Raw genomic sequence first — 20,544 nt, 5'->3', positions numbered from 1 at the left:
TTTAAAAAATCCAGTACTCGTATTGGTAATCTTTTAAAATTCAGTGCTCATACTGATAACCTTTTAAAATCCAGTGCTCGTACTGGTAACCTTTAAAAGTCCAGTGCTCGTACTGGTATCCTTTAAAAAATCCAGTACTCGTACTGGTAATCTTTTAAAATCCAGTGCTCGTACTGGTAGCCTTTTAAAGTCCAGTGCTCGTACTGGTATCCTTTAAAAATCCAGTGCTCGTACTGGTAATCTTTTAAAATACAGTGCTCGAACTGGTATCCTTTAAAAATCCAGTGCTCGTACTGGTAATCTTTCAAAATCCAGTGCTCGTACTGGTAACCTTCCAAAATCCAGCGCTCGTACTAGTAATCTTTTAAATACCAGTGCTCGTACTGGTAATCTTTTAAAACCCAGTGCTCGTACTAGTAACCTTTTAAAACCCAGTGCTCATACTGGTAACCTTTTAAAACCCAGTGCTCATATTGGTACTCTTCCAAAATCTGATGCTCGTACTAGTTGAACTAGTCCCAAATGTCATCTTTATACTTATCAACTTTTCTTTCCTTTAAATGTCTTGAATTGGTCTAGAAGAGTCGAGTTCCGATTCGAATCTTCTTCCAAATCCAATTCAGAATTGGTCTAGAAAATCCAAGTCCCGACTTGAATTTTCTTACAAATCCAATTAGTATAATTTTCTTTCCTCTAGATTCTAGAATTGGTCTGGAAGAGTCGAGTTCCGATTCGAATCTTCTTCCAAATCCAATTCAGAATTGGTCTAGAAAATCCAAGTCCCGACTTGAATTTTCTTAGAAATCCAATTCGTATAATTTTCTTTCCTCTAGATTCTAGAATTGGTCTAGAAGAGTCGAGTTCCGATTCAAATCTTCTTCCAAATCCAATTCAGAATTGGTCTAGAAAATCCAAGTCCCGACTTGAATTTTCTTATAAATCCAATTTGTATAATTTTCTTTCCTCTAGATTCTAGAATTGGTCTAGAAGAGTCGAGTTCCGATTCGAATCTTCTTCCAAATCCAATTCAGAATTGGTCTAGAAAATCCAAGTCCCGACTTGAATTTTCTTACAAATCCAATTCGTATAATTTTCTTTCTTCTAGATTCTAGAATTGGTCTAGAAGAGTCGAGTTTCGATTCGAATCTTCTTCCAAATCCAATTCAGAATTGGTCTAGAAAATCAAAGTTCCGACTTGAATTTTCTTACAAATACAATTCGTATAATTTTCTTTCCTTTAGATTCTAGAATTGGCCTAGAAGAGTCGAGTTTCAATTCGAATCTTCTTCCAAATCCAATTTAGAATTGGTCTAGAAAATCAAAGTTCTGACTTGAATTTTCTTTCAAATCCAATTCGCTTGGTTTTCCTTTAAAAGTTCGAACTTCTACTTAAACTTTCCTGCAAATTTGGGAATTGGTCTAGAAGATCCGAGTTCCGACCCGAATTCTCTTTCAAAATCCAATTCATCTAGTTTTCCTTGAAGAGTTGAATTCCGATTCGAATCTTCCCTCAAAAACCTAGTTTAGCACCTGGTCCATTCAAAGCTCACAAGTTGGAATCATTCCTTCTTAAGCTATGATCCTTAAGTTGAATTCCTATGGAATTGATAATTCGTAGGTCGAACCCCTGCGGAACCAATGTCGTTCTTAATTGAACCAATGTTGTTCTTAGGCTGAATCCCCATCAAACCCATGTCATTCCCAATTTCGACCCTTTTGGGTCACCCAATACCAATTTCAATCATCTTCTCTTGTGAGGGACCCTTTTTCCAGGGAGAGTTCGAGGGAGCTCATTCTTTTTCGCATGTCTTTATTGTACGTTTGTTGAACCCCTTTTTCTAGGGAGAGTTTGAAGGGACTCATGATTCACGAACAGTTTGCAAAACAATCTTTATTGTCACACAAGGAACCCTTTTTCCAGGGAGAGTTTTGACGGAAGCTCGTCCTCCTTGTAACCCTAAATGTCTTTTGTTAGGCCACCCCCGTCGTCGAGGACCCTTTTTCCAGGGAGAGTGTGATGGACTCGTTCCTCTATGATATCCTTTCAATCTTTGTTAGTGGCCCCCTTTCCATAAGAGAAGCCTAGAAATAGGGAGTTTTGACGAAAACTCTATTTCTCTTCGAAAGTTCGTTTTGCAAACACCTCCTCTTCAGGGAAGAGAGGAGTATCTTTTGCTACCCGTTCAGGTAAGGGTTAAGCCTGAGTCTTTCCTTTGGGGAAAGGAGAGAAGAATCTAGCCACGGATGTGTCGTTTAGATCTCAAGTGATTTCTTTCACCAAGGATTTCAGGAATATTTTGCCAATTTGTCATGAAAAATAGTTGTTGATCTCAAAATCTTTATCGCATAAAATTATACCACAGAATACCTTCAGTATTACTTCCGAAGTGACAAAGCTTTTGCGAAAAAGGATTCAAAATTCAAAATCTTTCTATTGGCCAACCAAAAGGATGAAGAATAAATCCGCGATATGGCCAGCAAAGAAAATTCAATGTTGTTGCAAAGCCAGAAGTGATTGATATTGATCACAGTCAATGGCATATTTTTAAAGACCATTCTTGGAAAATAAGCAGTCAAAATATCCTGGGTGATACAGAAAAATCCACTCAATCTCCATATCTCCTCAATCACCTAAGCTGCAATTAAATATCTGCAAAAGGGATCTCTCAACTGTCGTCAAGATGAAGGCAAATTAGACGAGTCGACCCCCGGGGCTAAAGAAGATTTGGATCATCTCCAAGATGACGGAGTTTGTGACGGATCCTTCCAGGGAAAGTCCAGATCACCGTCGAGATGAAGGCGAGTGTGATGGACCTCCCGACAATCCCTAAAAGGTATTTAATTTATGTTATCATCAAGAGATTCCCAACCAATGAGCCAATAACCGTCAATATAATCCCTGAGAGAAAAGAAGGATCAGAACATCTCTGAGATGAAGGAGTTTGTGACGTACCCTTCCAAAAAAATAAAGAGAGAAAAAGCTAGGACATGTCCAAAATGAAGGATGATGTAATTCCCGAAAAATCCAAGAGAGCTCCAATTCTGTCAAAAAAGAGTGCAGAAAGATCATCATGAGAAAAGAATCCCAGGATATCAGACTGCCGAATCTATCCAGAATCTTCTTTAATTTTGTGAAATTCTTTTATCAATATCCTTTCGCTAATAGCTCTCGCAATATCAAGAATACATTCTTTTCTGTCCATATCAACGAAATTGATAGCCTCCTTGAAGGAAAGTCAATTGCAAGTAATTTGAATTCGAATCTTGATTCTACGGAGTTAAGCCCAGTCGGAGGTAATACATCAGGTAGAAAAGAAGAAATATTTTTCATATATATATGTGCTTATCATTCTTGAATTAACTACAATTTTTTATCTTATTGGCAATCTTTTTAAGTTATCCTGACATGAAGTGAGAACTTGATGTTTATTTTGATGTATCCAGGCGTTGTTGTTATCCCTTTTAGGATCGGATGATGGGAGTTGTCCAAGATCCTTCCCTTCTTATTTTGATCTGAGTGCCTGGGCTCTCAGATTCGCACACTTCCCTGTGCTCCCCACTGTCCCACCATAGACAGTTCCCGTTCAGGTTAAGGGTTAAACCTGAATTTTCCGCAAAAGGTCATCTGTCTTAAAAGCCATTCAGTCTTAGCAATGAGACGTCCAAGATCAATCCCTTTTCAAGCTTTAGGGAACCCCCTTTCTTCCTTTTGCAAACCCCTCTCGGATTTATTGTGCAGAATTCGAAGGTCCCATCATGGTTTCTTCATTTGAGGATTCCGTATATCGTCCCCTTTCGGGTTAAGGGTTAAGCCTGAGCCTCATTTTTTCACGAGGTATCGTCCCCTTTCAGGTTAAGGGTTAAGCCTGAGCCTCGTTTTTTCACGAGGTATCGTCCCCTTTCAGGTTAAGGGTTAAGCCTGAGTCTCGTTTTTCCACGAGGTATCGTCCCCTTTCAGGTTAAGGGTTAAGCCTGAGTCTCGTTTTTCCACGAGGTATCATCCCCTTTCAGGTTAAGGGTTAAGCCTGAGCCTCGTTTTTCCACGAGGTATCGTCCCCTTTCAGGTTAAGGGTTAAGCCTGAGTCTCGTTTTTCCACGAGGTATCGTCCCCTTTCAGGTTAAGGGTTAAGCCTGAGCCTCATTTTTCCATGAGGTATCGTCCCCTTTCAGGTCAAGGGGTTAAACCTGAGCCTCATTCTGATGAGGTATTTCATTTATCGTCCCCTTTCAGGTTAAGGGTTAAGCCTGAGCTTCGTTCCATACGAGGTATTTCCTGTCCCATCCAGGTTAAGGGCAAAACCTGAATCTCACTTCTTTTCGAAGTAAAATTTTCTACTTATTCTTCATTTCATATCTATCATCATCCTTTGAACTAATTCTTTCATACCCAGTCAGATTCATCTAACTGGGGCATTTTTATAGTCCAAATTTGGTGTGTTTTCTTTGCCACTAAGCTCGGCTTTCAACCGGCTTAGCAGCAAAGAGGGGCATATGTAAACACCCTAAATTTTTACCTTCATCCAGTGTTTGTCCATTTCATAAGTCATTACAGATCATTGCATGTATTCTGCATAGCATTGCATGTCATTACATCTCATTTTCGAGATCCAACACTCCTGTTTTCAAAACATTCAATCCAGATTTGAATTTTAAAGCTTTATTTCAAAATCAATTTCAAAACCTGGGTTTTTATTCAATACTCTGTCATTTTCCAACCCCAGGACTTTATATTTCGAAATATTTTCTCAAGGAAACAATCTGGATTCATTTCAAATTCAAATTTTAATCGATTTCAATTCACAGATGAGACCCATTGAGGTGGTGTCGCTTCTGAATTCCTCTATTCATCAAATTTCTCAATTTTTTGAAAGTTTCAGTCCGATCAGGACTCTGTCTCAGAGTCCTAATCCAGTCAGAAGTTTGTTTTTAAGTCTGTTCTACTTCCATTTTCAGTCTTTTTTTATTATTTTCAAAATTTAGGTCATTTTACAGAGTCCAGTTAGTTCAGGACTCTATTTTAGAGTTCGGTCGAGTTAGGAGTCTAACCCTGACTGTGTTTTCTAACTTATTTCATCATTTCTTGATAAAATCTTTTGAAAATTCTTTCATTTGGCTTTTAAAATCTAAAATCTCAGAGTCCTAAGAGTTCAAGACTCTAACCCGGAGTTTCAGTTCGCTTGAGACCCTATTTTCAAAGATCTTGAATTTTAATTATTAATTTTAACCCCTTTTCAAAGGTATTTTCAGTGTTTATTTCAAAATTTGCAAAATTCGATGTGGGCCCACTCAGTTGGTACCATATCCAGAGGAGTCCTGACCCAGTTAGGACCCTATGCCATTTCAAAAATTTTAATTTCAAAGTTTACTTTTGAAAATCTTTTGAAAACTTTCTCAATTTCAAGTTTTAAAATCATTTTTTAAAAAAAAAACTCAAGTAGGGCCCACTCGGGGTGGCGCCATATTCGAGTAAGTCAGGGCTAGACTAGGGTTAGTCATTGTCCTAGTTAGGTTAGAGGTTTAGAGGAGTCAAAATCAATTTTAAAAAAAAAATCCATTTTATTTAAGTTTTAAACCATTGGTTTTTAAAGGTTTTAAATTCAGGTCTTAAAAACCAAATGTGGGTCCATACTAGGTGGTACCACATTTGGACTTTTTAGGGTTTAATTAGGTGTTAATTAAGGTTTAATTAGAGTTCATTTAGGGTTAGAAAACCACAAAAAATAGTTGCTTTAGTGGATTTATTAGAAAGAGTCCTAAAAAAATGAAAAACCTCTTAATTAACCCTAATTAAGTGACTTTTTGAAAAACTATAAAAAGGGACCTAAGGGGGGCCAAAAGGGGGGCTCTTTTCTCTCAAATTTTCGTGGCCTCTCTCTCCTCTCCATCACCTCCACCTTCCTCCATTGCAGCTGCAAGCACCAAGGTAATATTTTTAATATTTTTTAGTTTTATTTAATACTTTTTCATGTTTTAAATCAATTTTAGCCATTGGTGTCATCCCCTTCATGGATTAAACCATGGATTAAACCTCAAGAACCATCAAGAATCAGCAAGAACGATCCAAGAAGGTGATCTAACCCTGTTTTTGATGATTTACAGAGATTTTAATCCATTAGAATTGATTTTAATATGATTCTTTACATTATTAACCAATAAAATATATGATTTACCCCTTTTAATGGGTTAAATCTATGTTTTAAAGGTGATATCAAATTCCAGCCATTGATTCCCTGTTTTTAATTTATTTTCATGGTTTATTCATGTTTGTTTTACGTTCTATAGCATAGAAATAAGTTTTATTTACTGTTTTATGGTTTATTTTATTTATTTACATTAGTTAATGCATGGTTTTTCAAGTTTCTTAAAATTTCTGTGTGTTTTAGGTTTAGAACAGTAAAGATGATGTTATTTCGGATTGAAGAACTCATTTTTTATTTCTGATTTTTTTATATGTGGTGCATGCATGAGTTATTGAGTTACTGTATAAAAATCAGAGGTTTTGGACCTCGGGAACCCTGTCAAAAAAATCGGGTTTTTAAAGCTTTAAAATCGTGGTTAAAATCAGGAAGGTAACTTGCTGTGATGATATTTCTCTCATCTTATATCCGATTTTAGATCTGTAAAGTGATATGGATTCACATTGAATAGATCTGTCTTTTGTGAAATTTTCGGATTTTTTGATCACTGTTTAGTATTTTTTCCCTTTTAGAGAATATGTTTTTAAATTTAAAACTCGTTAGGGTTTACCAAAACCCTAATCAGACTTGTGTTAGTCATAAATCCCAAACCACAGATCCGATTTTAGATCTGTAAAAAATGAGTATTGTTACTTTTCTGTCTGCTGTTCACCATTAAAATTTCAGAGATTTTTGTTTAGGATTTCTATTTATGTCTGTATTTTCAATCTGGAATAGCTGTTTTAATCCCTGTTAAGAGTGATATATTTTAGCTCAGATTGCCGGAAGGGTTTCTCCCTAACCGGAGATGATTTTTCCAATCTGTAAATTGGTAAATATCTGTTTTTCTTCCTAGTTAGTCTCTGTAAAATCTCATAAATTTCCAAGGAGATTTGACCCCTGGTTCAGGTCTTGGATTGAGACTGGTTGGTGAATTAGGTCAAAAATAGCATATTTTTAGGGTTTAATGCAATTTTCGGATTAATTTAATGTCAAAAAATTATTTTTATAATTACAATTCGACATTAGGGTTATAACAAGTGTAGGTACCAATTTTTATGGATTTTGGAATCCATTTGATGGCTGAATTAAGCAAATTGCAAAACCGGGTTCCTGAAAGATCCAAAACACTGCTAAAATCACAGTTTTTGAGATATTATTGGATTTTCGTGCATAAGCATATGCTTTTAGGGTTTAATCATGTTCATAATCATATTAGGATGCTTTAGGTTTAATTTGATGCTCATTTGATTTCATTTAGTGCATAAAACCTAAGTTTTTACCAAAAATCTATTTCTAAAAACCCTGATTTCAAGGCCATAGTCTTGCTATCGGGGGCAATTTGGTCATTTGACCTAAATTTCGAAATCCCTAACCCTAATTTCATATTTTTAATCATGTCATAGCATATTTGGTTTGAGTTTATTCCATTCAAATTCCAAAACTTGCATTTTATCAAAATATCTTTCTAAAAACCCTAATTTCAAGGCCATAGTCTTGTTATTAGGGGTATTTTGGTCATTTGGACCCCAATTTCGAAATTTCATATTTTACCTTTAATATTTCTTCATATTTTATAATTTTGATTTAAGAGAATCATGGCAAAAAGGCTTATATCTAGCAAAATCCAACAATTTCCTGATATTGTTGGATAAATCTAGAAAAGCCAACATATTTTCATTAACCAAGTTCTCTAGTTTTGTAGGTACATTGAAGACTTTATTTTTCATGTATTTAAATTTCAATAGTGATGTAATTTGTAATTAAACTTTGGAATAAGAATTTATATTTCCTGCTTAGCTTAGGTTGCATTGCATATAGTTTATTTTTTTATAACTTTAATGTGTGATGGATGATGATTCATGCATATTTTTACAAATTCACCATGGTCTACACGAATGGCACATGCACTAGCTTCTATGAAGTTTATAAACTTGGTGGAATTTGTATTTATGGCCATAGTCAGAATACGAATGATACTTAGATTTATGATCTTCATATTAGCCACATTCAGCCTACACTCTTAGGCTAACTTCAAAAATGCACTGCATTTCTCAAAAATACAAAAAGTATTTCTCAATTCCTCAAATCCATATTCATTCATTTCATGCATTTTCCAATTCCAATCTCAATTCAAAGAAGTTCATTTTCTCAAAATCTCCTAAGTCTTATAGCAAAATCGATTTTCCCAAAAGCATTGAATTTCAAAGAATATTTCAAGTGTTTTTCTCAAGTTCAATCTTCCAAAGTTATGCAGTCAATTTCAAAGTTTGAAGTTAGAATTTTTCTAAGTCTTATTCAAAAGAATATGGATTTGCCAATGATATTTCAAGTATTTCCCAAGTTCCAAATTCAAATTTTCTAAGTTAGAATTTCAATTTCAAAGTTTGAATTCAAAGAAATCAAGTCTCTCAGAGTCGATTTTACCAAATGTTAAGGATTTCTCAAAATCGATTTTTATTTCTCTCAGAAGTATATTTCAAATCCCAATTCACGATTTTCCATGTGATACCTATTCTAAATATTTCAATCATTCAAAGGAAACATCATGTTTTCAAAATGTGCATTTTCTGAAAATTCATAGCACAGGCCTGATTCTATGTGCATTTAGAAATTAGAATATGATTTAGACAAGTTGAATAGAGTAGAGCATAAGATTGATCATTGGTTCAATTATCCCTGTTAAAGGTGGCAGGAACGGTTGAACCTCGTACCCACAGGCGAGTCCCATTCTACAAAATTTTCCCGCATTTTAAAAACAGAGGTGAGTTATTTTCAAAAACTTTTTCAAAGGTCAGTTTGACTCGCAAAAGTTAAAAATTTTGCGCTGATAACACTTATCCTCTCAGAAAGTCTCTTTTTGCAAGAATGGTATTGGCTACTCTCATTTCAAAAAGCCTTCTTGTATGAATCAAAAGACCACGTTTGTGAAAAGTTCATCTGAACCAAATAAGGAGTATTATAATGCTAATCTTTTTAACTCCTCTAAGGTTGTAGACAAACCCAAATCCAAATGGATATGAGTTCCAAGGTCTAACAAAAAGGGACCCGATTGGGTACCAAAAAGAAATTTTACTTAATGATTTGCAGGCTCCAAATAAGAAGAACAGATGGATTCTAGACAGTGGATGTTTAAAACACATGACAGGACATCCAGAACTTTTTTTTGTTCTTCATCATAAAGAAGGAGGAACCATCACCTTTGGAGATAACAACAAAGGTTTGATAATTGGCATTGGTAATATTGGTAACATAGATAGACCTCTTATCAAAGACGTTCTCCTTGTTAAAGGCTTAAAACATAACCTACTAAGTATCAGTCAAATGTGTGACACAGGTTATAATGTTAGCTTTAATCATGATGCATGCCTCATAGCAGACACCAACGAAAACATTATCTTAAAAGGTATAAGAAAGAATAATATATATGAACTATACCTAGAAAATATCACAGAACATTGCCTCATAGCTAATAATGACTCTCAACATCTATGGCACATGAGAATGGGTCATGTCAATTCTAAATACATGTCTAAATTAGCTAAAGATAAGTTAGTACGTGGGTTACCCAAAATATCTTTTAAAAAGGATTATTTTTGTGAAGCATGTCAATTAGGAAAACTGTCAAAATCATCTTTCAAATCAAAAAATATCATTTCAAGTAAAAGACCTTTAGAGCTTCTCCACCTGGATCTTTTTGGTCCTTCTAGAGTAGCTAGTCTTAATCATAATAGATATGCTTTTGTCATTGTAGATGACTACTCAAGATTCACTTGGGTAATATTTTTGAAAAACAAAAGTGATACGTTTTGTCAATTTGAAATTTTATGTAAAAAAATACAAAATGAAAAATCGTGTTCTATTGTTAAAATCCGTAGTGACCATGGAGGAGAATTTGAAAATGAACTCTTTGTAATTTTTTGTAACTTGCATGGTATTTCTCATAACTTTGCCTTTCCTAGAGCTGCACCTCAAAATGGTGTAGTAGAAAGAAAGAATAGAACCCTTCAGGAATCTGCCAGGACTATGTTCCAACACAATAATCTTGCTAAATCTTTTTGGGCAGAAGCTGTTAATACTGCATGCTACATAACAAATAGAGTTCTCATTAGACCCTTATTAAATAAAACTCCCTATGAACTATTCTATGACAGAACTCCAAGAATAGACTATTTCAAAGTCTTTGGATGTAAATGTTTTATCCTAAACACAAAAGATAGCCTGGCTAAATTTGATGCTAAATCTGTTGAAGGCATATTCTTAGGATATTCAAGTCATAGTAAAGCATACAGAGTTTTCAAAAAGAGTTATAATACTATTGAAGAATCTATGCATGTTAGTTTTTGTGAATCTATTGATCAATCTGTTCATAAGCAAACTAATGATGATGATGTTGAAAGTACAGATTTATTTTTAGATAACACAGCTAAGTCTAATGAAGATGATCATCAAAGAACATTTGTCGATATCAAAGATCATCCTCAAAAGCAGATTTTGGGAGAACTGACAAAGGGGGTTCAGACTAGAGCTCAGTTAGAACGAATTGCAAATATGGCATTCATTTCTCAACTTGAAGCAAAGAAAATTGATGAAGCCATCATTGATGAGTTCTGGATGCTAGCCATGACTGAAGAACTGAATCAATTCCAAAGAAATGAAGTTTGAGATCTTATACCTAGACCAAAGGATCATCCAATCATTGGGACAAGATGGATCTTCAGAAACAAGTTAGACGAAACAGGTAATGTTATAAGAAACAAGGTCAGACTAGTAGCTCAAGGATACAACCAGGAGGAAGGTATTGATTTTGATGAAACATTTGCTCATGTTGCTAGACTTGAATCTATTAGAATGTTTCTAGCATATGCAAGCTATATGGATTTCAAATTATATCAAATGGATGTTAAAAGTGCTTTCTTAAATGGTTTTATAAATGAAGAAGTTTATGTAAAACAACCTCCAGGATTTGAAAATGAACAATATCCAGATCATATTTTCAAACTCAAACGTGCTTTGTATGGTTTAAAACAAGCACCTCGTGCTTGGTATGATAGACTTAAAACCTTTTTGTTAAAAACTGGTTTTTCTGTTGGCAAAGCAGACTCTATATTATTTGTTAAAATAGTGAATAATCATACCCTAATTGTTCAAATATTTGTAGACGATATCATCTTTGGATCTTCTAACAGCACTCTTTGTGAAGAAATTTCTAAGTCCATGCAGAAAGAATTTGAAATGAGTATGATGGGAGAACTCACCTACTTTCTTGGACTGCATATTAAGCAAACCAAGGATGGAGTTTTCATCAATCAATCTAAGTATGCTCGTGAACTTCTGAAGAGGTTCAACATGAACTCAACTGCTTCAAAATCTACTCCTATGAGCACTACTATTGTTCTGGACAAAGATGAAGATGGTAAGTCTGTTGATACAAAGGTATACCGAGGTATGATAGGATCACTTCTTTATCTAACTGCTAGCCGTCCAGATATTATGTTCAGTGTTTGCTTGTGTGATAGATTTCAGTCAAATCCAAAAGAATCACATCTTAAAGTTGTAAAAAGAATAATGAGATATTTAAAAGACACAGTTGATTTTGGATTATTCTATTCAAAATCCTCTACATTTGATCTAATCTCATACAGCGATGCTGACTTTGTTGGAAGTAAATCTGACAGAAAAAGCACAAGTGGAACATGTCATATGCTAGGGCACTCACTAGTATCATGGTTCAGTAAGAAACAAAACTGTGTATCCTTATCAACTACTGAAGCCGAATACATTGCTGCTAGCCTAGCCTGTACACAAGTTATTTGGATGAAACAAACCTTAAAAGATTTTGGTTTAAATTTTGAAAATACAACTATTTTCTGTGATAATACGAGTGCTATAAACTTATCTAAGAATCCTATTTTACACTCACGAACTAAGCACATTCAAATAAGACACCACTTCTTAAGAGAACAAGTCTTAAACAACATAATTAAACTAGAATTCATACCCACTAATCAACAGTTAGCAGACATATTCACTAAACCATTGAAACATGAAGACTTTACACGAATTAGAAGAGAACTAAGAATATGCAAACTAAGTGACTTATAAATTAATCACACTTATTATAATACTTCTTATAAGTTTTGTTAAAATCTTATTTTAAATAGCTTTTCTTCTTATCGATTTTTGTTAGTCAAACTAGGTTTCCATATTCACGTACACTTTAAACTCTTATAAGACACATTCTTTATGTCTTTCAACTTGTCATCTTTCAAGTACACATCCATTATGACTCCTTGTCCTATCTCCTTTCACTCATATCCATAAAAACTAATTATATTAAAAGCTATCATAACATTGTTCCCATCACTCATCTCATAACTCCTTTATTATTTTTGTCCTTTTGTGAAAACTTCTCTTACGATAAATTGATTCACCTTCTACATGATAACATATTAGTTTATGAGAACTCTTGCTTTTCAAATTATTAGTTAAAATCAAATGATTATTTTTTTTAGTTCTTTTACCTTTTTCTAAAGATCTAGTTGCTATGTTCACACGTAAATTTTTACTATATCATTTGATATATCATAGATTACGTACACTCTATTATATCTCACGTAAATTTTTACTATATCATCTTTTATATCATAGCCTAACGAACTATCTATTATCATCTCTTCATGCTTTACATCTTTTACAAAAAGTATCATAAAAACACTTGTACTCCACCCATTAGTACGTTTTGTATCACCTTTTTTATCTATCTCTCTCTCTCTTTATATTATACAAAGCTCCTTCTCATATATTTTATATCTCTCTCCAATCGAGACTCATTAAAACCTTGTCCTTCATATTTTTTATTCTCATTAGTACCTTTAGTACCTTCTCTCTCTCTCATACGAATTGAGCCTCCATTCTTGTCAATTCTTGTTTGTGACTCCTTTACTAGTTTTAACTTTATTCTTTAATAACTATGAACTTCCTCAAATCGAGTTTCTTTAAAAATATGTTTATCAAATAAACATTAATTCATGTCAATCATAACTTTATCTCATGTATTTCATCTCATATCAATCATGATTTTTTTTTTTAAACTTCTTATCCTACTCAAAAATCCATATATGTCATCTCACTTCTCTTTATGACTACTCACACTCCTTCCACGCATATCCACAAAAATAATTCTTATGTAAGCAATTATTACTCTTCACTCATGAATATCTTTTTGTCTCATCATCTCTCTCACCACTATTCATAGTCAAAGTATGTCTCTCTCATATTTACGTATACTCATAGAAATCACAAATGTGAAGACACATTAATCATGACACATTTTTTTAAGGCATTCTTTTCTTTCCAAAATGTCATATCTTTCAAAACACATATTCGTATCACCCTTCTTTATGTCTATTCATTCTTTTTTCACACATATCAAAATATATACTTATTAAATAACAAATTATTGCCTCTCACTCATACCCCATGGGTTGTCCTATTCTAAACTCTCCATTCACGAATTAAGAATACTTCCACATAAAGTAAAAAGTTGCTTGTTTTATTAGGCCATTATTTTTAAAATCATTCACTCTTTTTAGTTCAACATGACACCCCATACTCTATTAATGGCTTCTCTCACTAATTGATAAACTCACCCATAGTAAAATCTATATATTTCAAAACTATGTCCTTCTCAACCTAATATAATACACTATCTTCAAACATTGATTTGATTTGTCATTCACAAGTCTCTTAACTTACTACTCACGGATTTCCTTATTTGACTAAATTCTAAAAGTCACTCACTTCCAATGTCATTCAAAACCTATCAAAATTATTTTCATTCCTCTATTTAATGGATTGGTTCATCACACACCAATTCCACTCGTATCCATCTATCATCCTACAAACTATTACCCACTTCAAACTCGCCCTTCTTAGTCCTCCTTTTTCCTTACAAACTCTTGCAATGGCCTCTTCCTCCTCCAACAAAGTGATTACTGCAGCAGATCTAAGGTATCCAGATCTGTTTCACAATTACAACTTACTATGCTCTCGCCCCATTCATGAAGGTAAATTGGTTAACTTCGACGATTTTATGCTATTCGACTTAGACAACTATCTCCCTGAACTCAAACCTCTACTAGGATCTTCATCCCAAGCTGCCTACTATCCTGAACTCGTTCGACTTTTCTATACAAACTTTTCCACTGATCATGAACAAACTACAATCACCACCAAAGTTCGAGGCAAGCTGATGATCTTTCATGCTTCCTCACTAGGTAAAATTCTAAATCTGCCTTCCACCGGCACCGATCTCAACACCATAGTACCTATCGAACGATCGGTACTTCGAAAAATTCTTCTCTGTACCAACTGCTACCAACTACCCTGGCACATGAGGAATCTCCAACCTCATGCTCAATTACTTGCCCAGATTCTTCTCCACAACATCTATCCCAAGCTTCCCCGCAAGGGATTAGTTCCTCAAAAAATCTCTCTTCTTATCTACGCAAGTTTTTCCTCTACTCCGATAAACTGGTCCTCCATTCTTTTCGACCTTTTTATTCGTTATCAAAAATTCAAGCCTCTTCTTTTTGGGTGTTTCATAACTCCCATTCTCAAATACTTCAAAGTACCCCTTCACAACGAAGTTATCCTCCGTCCCTCTCAGGTCCTCGATGATACCACCTTCAATCTAAGGTCCCTGCACATGCCCGACTCTGATGAAGAAGATCCAACATCCACCTTCAATTACTTCCCTGCTCTGATGGATATCGAGCGCTCTCAGGATCGTATCCTTCGCAATCAAGCCCTGTTGCAGCAGACTCGTCAAGCTCACAAGCGGAATCGTGCCGACCGAACACATCCACCTCCTCCACCTTCGGGATAAACTTGTTTTTTTTTTTTCGGTCTGTAATAACCTTTAATTCCTTTTGGTCTGTAATAACTCTCTTACTCTGGTCCCTTCCTTTTTGTCCATGACAAAGGGGGAGAAAACTCGTCTCCATTATTGGAGAAATACTCTCTTTAATTTTTTTTCAATATTTTATCATATTATTATTTCTATGCATAATGTCTTTTTGACAGGGGGAGCATATTTTGTCATCATCAAAAAGGGGGAGAATGTTGAGAAACTCTGTTTTGATGTCACATAATATGATACACTGTCGTATTTGATTTTATATGATATGATAATATGTCCTCTTGAAAAATGTTATATTATGACTGAATATGTTTTGCCATAAATCTAACGAGTATTTGATGCAAGGATATCTCACCCAATAAGGATGGAGACTTCCTGATTCAAGTACAACTGTGGTGCAATCATACTCCTTGAAGAAAAAGCTTGATGAGCCATGCATTCCTAAAGTTCAAATGAAGAGATCGGCTACCTCAAAATGAAGACTTTTTTCTTCTTTAGAGTCATATGTAACAGAACCTTCAGGAACTTGCATATTGCATATTACATACTCATTCATAAAAACTATATCATAAAAGTATACGATAGTTTCAAAAAGCTCTTTTTTGAAAACCAATAATTGTACCTTCTTACAACCCTTTATGAAAAATATATTTTGTCATGTAATAATTGTACCTTACACTATATACAAGACAACATGAAAAAGAAATGTAGGAAAAAGACAAAAACATAAAATCGGCTACATAGGGAAAAACAAATATAATATGTTTTTGAAAAGACTCTAGTTACCTTCTTTAAAGAAATGTTTTTAATATAAGAAAAAGACAAAAACATAAAATCGACTACATAGAAAAACAAATATAATATGTTTTTGAAAAGACTCTAGTTACCTTCTTTAAAGAAATGTTTTTAATATAAGAAGAATACAAAAACATAAAATCGACTACACAAAAGAAAAAAAATATAATATGTTTTTGAAAGGACTCTAGTTACCTTTTTACAAAACCATAGAATGTCGACTTACTTGAAGTCATCATTCTTTTTTGTACAAAGCATTAAATATCTCCTGTAACAAATCCTTGTTAATATCCTTCTCAAAGAATGTCGACCTTCTTTTAGTCCTCATTCTCTCTGAAGACTTTGAAAAACACAACATAAAGAAAACACTTGACATGACTATGTACAAATAAATATCTCAAAGCACTCATTGTACTTACACTCATTTAAAGTAAAGAAGTACTTATGTACCTCAAATCATTAATTAGAATAAAGACAAAACTACAACCCAACGTTCAATGTACTATTGTAAGAAATAGACTTTTTACATAAAATATGTATTACCTAAAATATTACAACGACTAGTGTACCCTATATTTTACTTTTATGGAAAAAGGCATTCTCGAATTTCTCTAAAAGATATTTTTGAAATGACATAACATTTCACATTTCAAAAAGGCTACGATTTCAAAATGTAACGACTACTTTTTCATAAGCTATATAAACACACTCAAATAAACTATTCAACATTGGAATGGAATAGACGTGTGAGCTTACAACGAGAAAAATTCCTATTTGATATTTGAAAAGAGAGCCTTGAAAAAGAAAGAGAAAAAGAAAAGAAAGAAAAGAGAAAAAGTCAAGTCCAGCTCTTTGACAAAGAGCATCCTCTGAGTGACAAACAGAACATTCTGAGAATCCTTCATTCGTGCATTCATATCATTCTGAAGGTTCTATAGGAAGTATTGTAACTCTGTTATTCACTGTTTTCCATCTTTATTGAAAGAAGTAGACCTCTGTGAAAGAGGGTGTTGCCCTTCTCTGTTGAGAGAAGAAGACCTCTGTGAAAGAGGGTGTTGTCCTTCTCTGTTGAGGGAAGAAGACCTCTGTGGAAGAGGGTGTGCCCCTTCTCTGTTGAGAGAAGAAGACCTCTGAGAAAGAGGGTGTTGTACTATTTATCCGGTGACTCGGATGTTATAGTGGAAAGCTCAAGTGGTTTGCTTAGGGACTGGATGTAGGTCTGGGTACTGACCGAACCAGTATAAATTCTGTGTTTTATGTGTTGTGCCTTATTGCCTTATTATTTTATTTTATCAATCTATATCATATTTCACTATTCACCCCCCCTCTAGTGGAATTTCATTTGGTATCAGAGCAGGTTTGCTGGTTTCGACGTAACAAGTCTTCCAGCACAAATGGCATCTACCTCCTATGCTCGTGATATTGAAGGTCAACACGCATCTCGTCCACCTTTCTTCAATGGCTCCAACTATGGATACTGGAAGTGCAGAATGGCTATATTTCTCAAATCCATAGATTTTGCTGTATGGAAAATTGTTGAGCATCCATACACATCTCCATCCGCAGACTATAGCTTATGGTCTGATGAAGAAAAGAAAATGGCAAACCTAAATGCAAAGGCTATGAATGCCTTATATCGTGCCATTGATCAGAACGAATTCAATAGAATATCTATATGTGAATCTGCATATGATATTTGGCATTCTTTGGAAGTTATTCATGAAGGAACCAACAAAGTGAAAGAAGCCAAAATCTCATCTCTTGTTAGAAAATATGAGTTGTTCAAAATGAACAAAGATGAACCCATCACAGAGATGTTTACCAGATTCACCAACATCACCAACGATCTGAAATCTCTGGGTGTAACATATTCCCAGACTGAAAAGGTGAAGAAAATCTTGAGATCTCTCACAACTGATTGGGAGAAAAAGACTACAGCTATTGAAAAAGCTCAAGATTTATCTAAGCTTACTTTGGACGACTTAATAGGCAATCTTATGGCCTATGAAGTCCACATGAAAGAAAGAGGGGAAGAAGAGCAACCAGTAAAGAAAACTCTAGCTTTCCCAGCCCTATCTGAGAATGACGACTCAGATAAAGAATAAAAAATTGCACTACTTATCAGAAAATTCCAGCGCTTCATGAGAAGGAACCGACTTCCAAATAGGCACAAGGAAAGAAAAGATCCTAAAGAATATCCCATGTGCTATCAGTGTAATAAGCCAGGCCACTTAAGACGTGACTGTCCCCTTCTCAAAAGAAAGTCCAAGACTGAGGAACCAAAGAAGAGGTTCTTCAAGAAAAAGGCTCTGCATGCTCAATGGGATGATTCAGAACCATCCACTAGTGAAGAGTCAAGTGATGATGAAGCCGAAACTGCAAATATGTGCTTCATGGCAAATGAAAGTTCGGTAAGTGAAATCTCTGATTTTTCCTTTGAAGAACTTCTAGATGCTTTTCAAGAACTATTTGAAAAATCTAGAAAATTGAGTTTCAAAAACAAAGATTTAAAATCTGAAAATCTAAAGCTTTCCCAAAAGAATGAAAAGCTCAGCAGTGAAAATTCTGAGTTGAAAAAGAAAAACCTTATGCTTATGTCTGAAATTTCTTCTACTAGCTCCAAAACTAAAAATCTGCAAGTAGAAATTTTAGAGCTAAAAAGTAAAACTGAGAACCTCATGAAAACGGTTTTCAAGTTTACTAAAGGTAAAGAGAACTTGGATAAACTCTTATCCTCTCAGAAAGTCTCTTTTTGCAAGAATGGTATTGGCTACTCTCATTTCAAAAAGCCTTCTTGTATGAATCAAAACACCACGTTTGTGAAAAGTTCATCTGAACCAAATAAGGAGTATTATAATGCTAATCTTTTTAACTCCTCTAAGGTTGTAGACAAACCCAAATCCAAATGGATATGGGTTCCAAGGTCTAACAAAAAGGGACCCGATTGGGTACCAAAAAGAAATTTTACTTAATGATTTGCAGGCTCCATATAAGAAGAACAGATGGATTCTAGACAGTGGATGTTCAAAACACATGACAGGACATCCAGACCTTTTTGTTGTTCTTCATCATAAAGAAGGAGGAACCGTCACCTTTGGAGATAACAACAAAGGTTTGATAATTGGCATTGGTAATATTGGTAACATAGATAGACCTCTTATCAAAGACGTTCTCCTTGTTAAAGGCTTAAAACATAACCTACTAAGTATCAGTCAAATGTGTGACACAGGTTATAATGTTAGCTTTAATCATGATGCATGCCTCATAGCAGACACCAACGAAAACATTATCTTAAAAGGTATAAGAAAGAATAATATATATGAACTATACCTAGAAAATATCACAGAACATTGCCTCATAGCTAATAATGACTCTCAACATCTATGGCACATGAGAATGGGTCATGTCAATTCTAAATACATGTCTAAATTAGCTAAAGATAAGTTAGTACGTGGGTTACCCAAAATATCTTTTAAAAAGGATTATTTTTGTGATGCATGTCAATTAGGAAAACTGTCAAAATCATCTTTCAAATCAAAAAATATCATTTCAAGTAAAAGACCTTTAGAGCTTCTCCACCTGGATCTTTTTGGTCCTTCTAGAGTAGCTAGTCTTAATCATAATAGATATGCTTTTGTCATTGTAGATGACTACTCAAGATTCACTTGGGTAATATTTTTGAAAAACAAAAGTGATACGTTTTGTCAATTTGAAATTTTATGTAAAAAATTACAAAATGAAAAATCGTGTTCTATTGTTAAAATCCGTAGTGACCATGGAGGAGAATTTGAAAATGAACTCTTTTAATTTTTTGTAACTTGCATGGTATTTCTCATAACTTTGCCTTTCCTAGAGCTGCACCTCAAAATGGTGTAGTAGAAAGAAAGAATAGAACCCTTCAGGAATCTGCCAGGACTATGCTCCAACACAATAATCTTGCTAAATCTTTTTGGGCAGAAGCTGTTAATACTGCATGCTACATAACAAATAGAGTTCTCATTAGACCCTTATTAAATAAAACTCCCTATGAACTATTCTATGACAGAACTCCAAGAATAGACTATTTCAAAGTCTTTGGATGTAAATGCTTTATCCTAAACACAAAAGATAGCCTGGATAAATTTGATGCTAAATCTGTTGAAGGCATATTCTTAGGATATTCAAGTCATAATAAAGCATACAGAGTTTTCAATAAGAGTTATAATACTATTGAAGAATCTATGCATGTTAGTTTTTGTGAATCTATTGATCAATCTGTTCATAAGCAAACTAATGATGATGATGTTGAAAGTACAGATTTATTTTTATATAACACAACTAAGTCTAATGAAGATGATCAACAAAGAACATTTGTCGATATCAAAGATCATCCTCAAAAGCAGATTTTGGGAGAACTGACAAAGGGGGTTCAGACTAGAGCTCAGTTAGAACGAATTGCAAATATGACATTCATTTCTCAACTTGAACCAAAGAAGATTGATGAAGCCATCATTGATGAGTTCTGGATGCTAGCTTTAAAAACCTGATTTTAAAGCTTTAAAAACCCAATTTGATGTCTAATTTTTCTGACAGGGTTCCCGAATCCCAAAATCTCTGATTTTTTTATAGTAGTTCATTTACATATGCATGTATCACATATAAAAAAAACAG

The sequence above is a fragment of the Nuphar pumila genome, chromosome 9 (assembly GCF_984573655.1).
Source record: "Nuphar pumila chromosome 9, dmNupPumi1.hap1.1, whole genome shotgun sequence".
Lineage (NCBI taxonomy): Eukaryota > Viridiplantae > Streptophyta > Magnoliopsida > Nymphaeales > Nymphaeaceae > Nuphar > Nuphar pumila.
The sequence above is the reverse complement of the archived record's forward strand: the minus strand, read 5'-3'. Positions refer to the sequence as shown.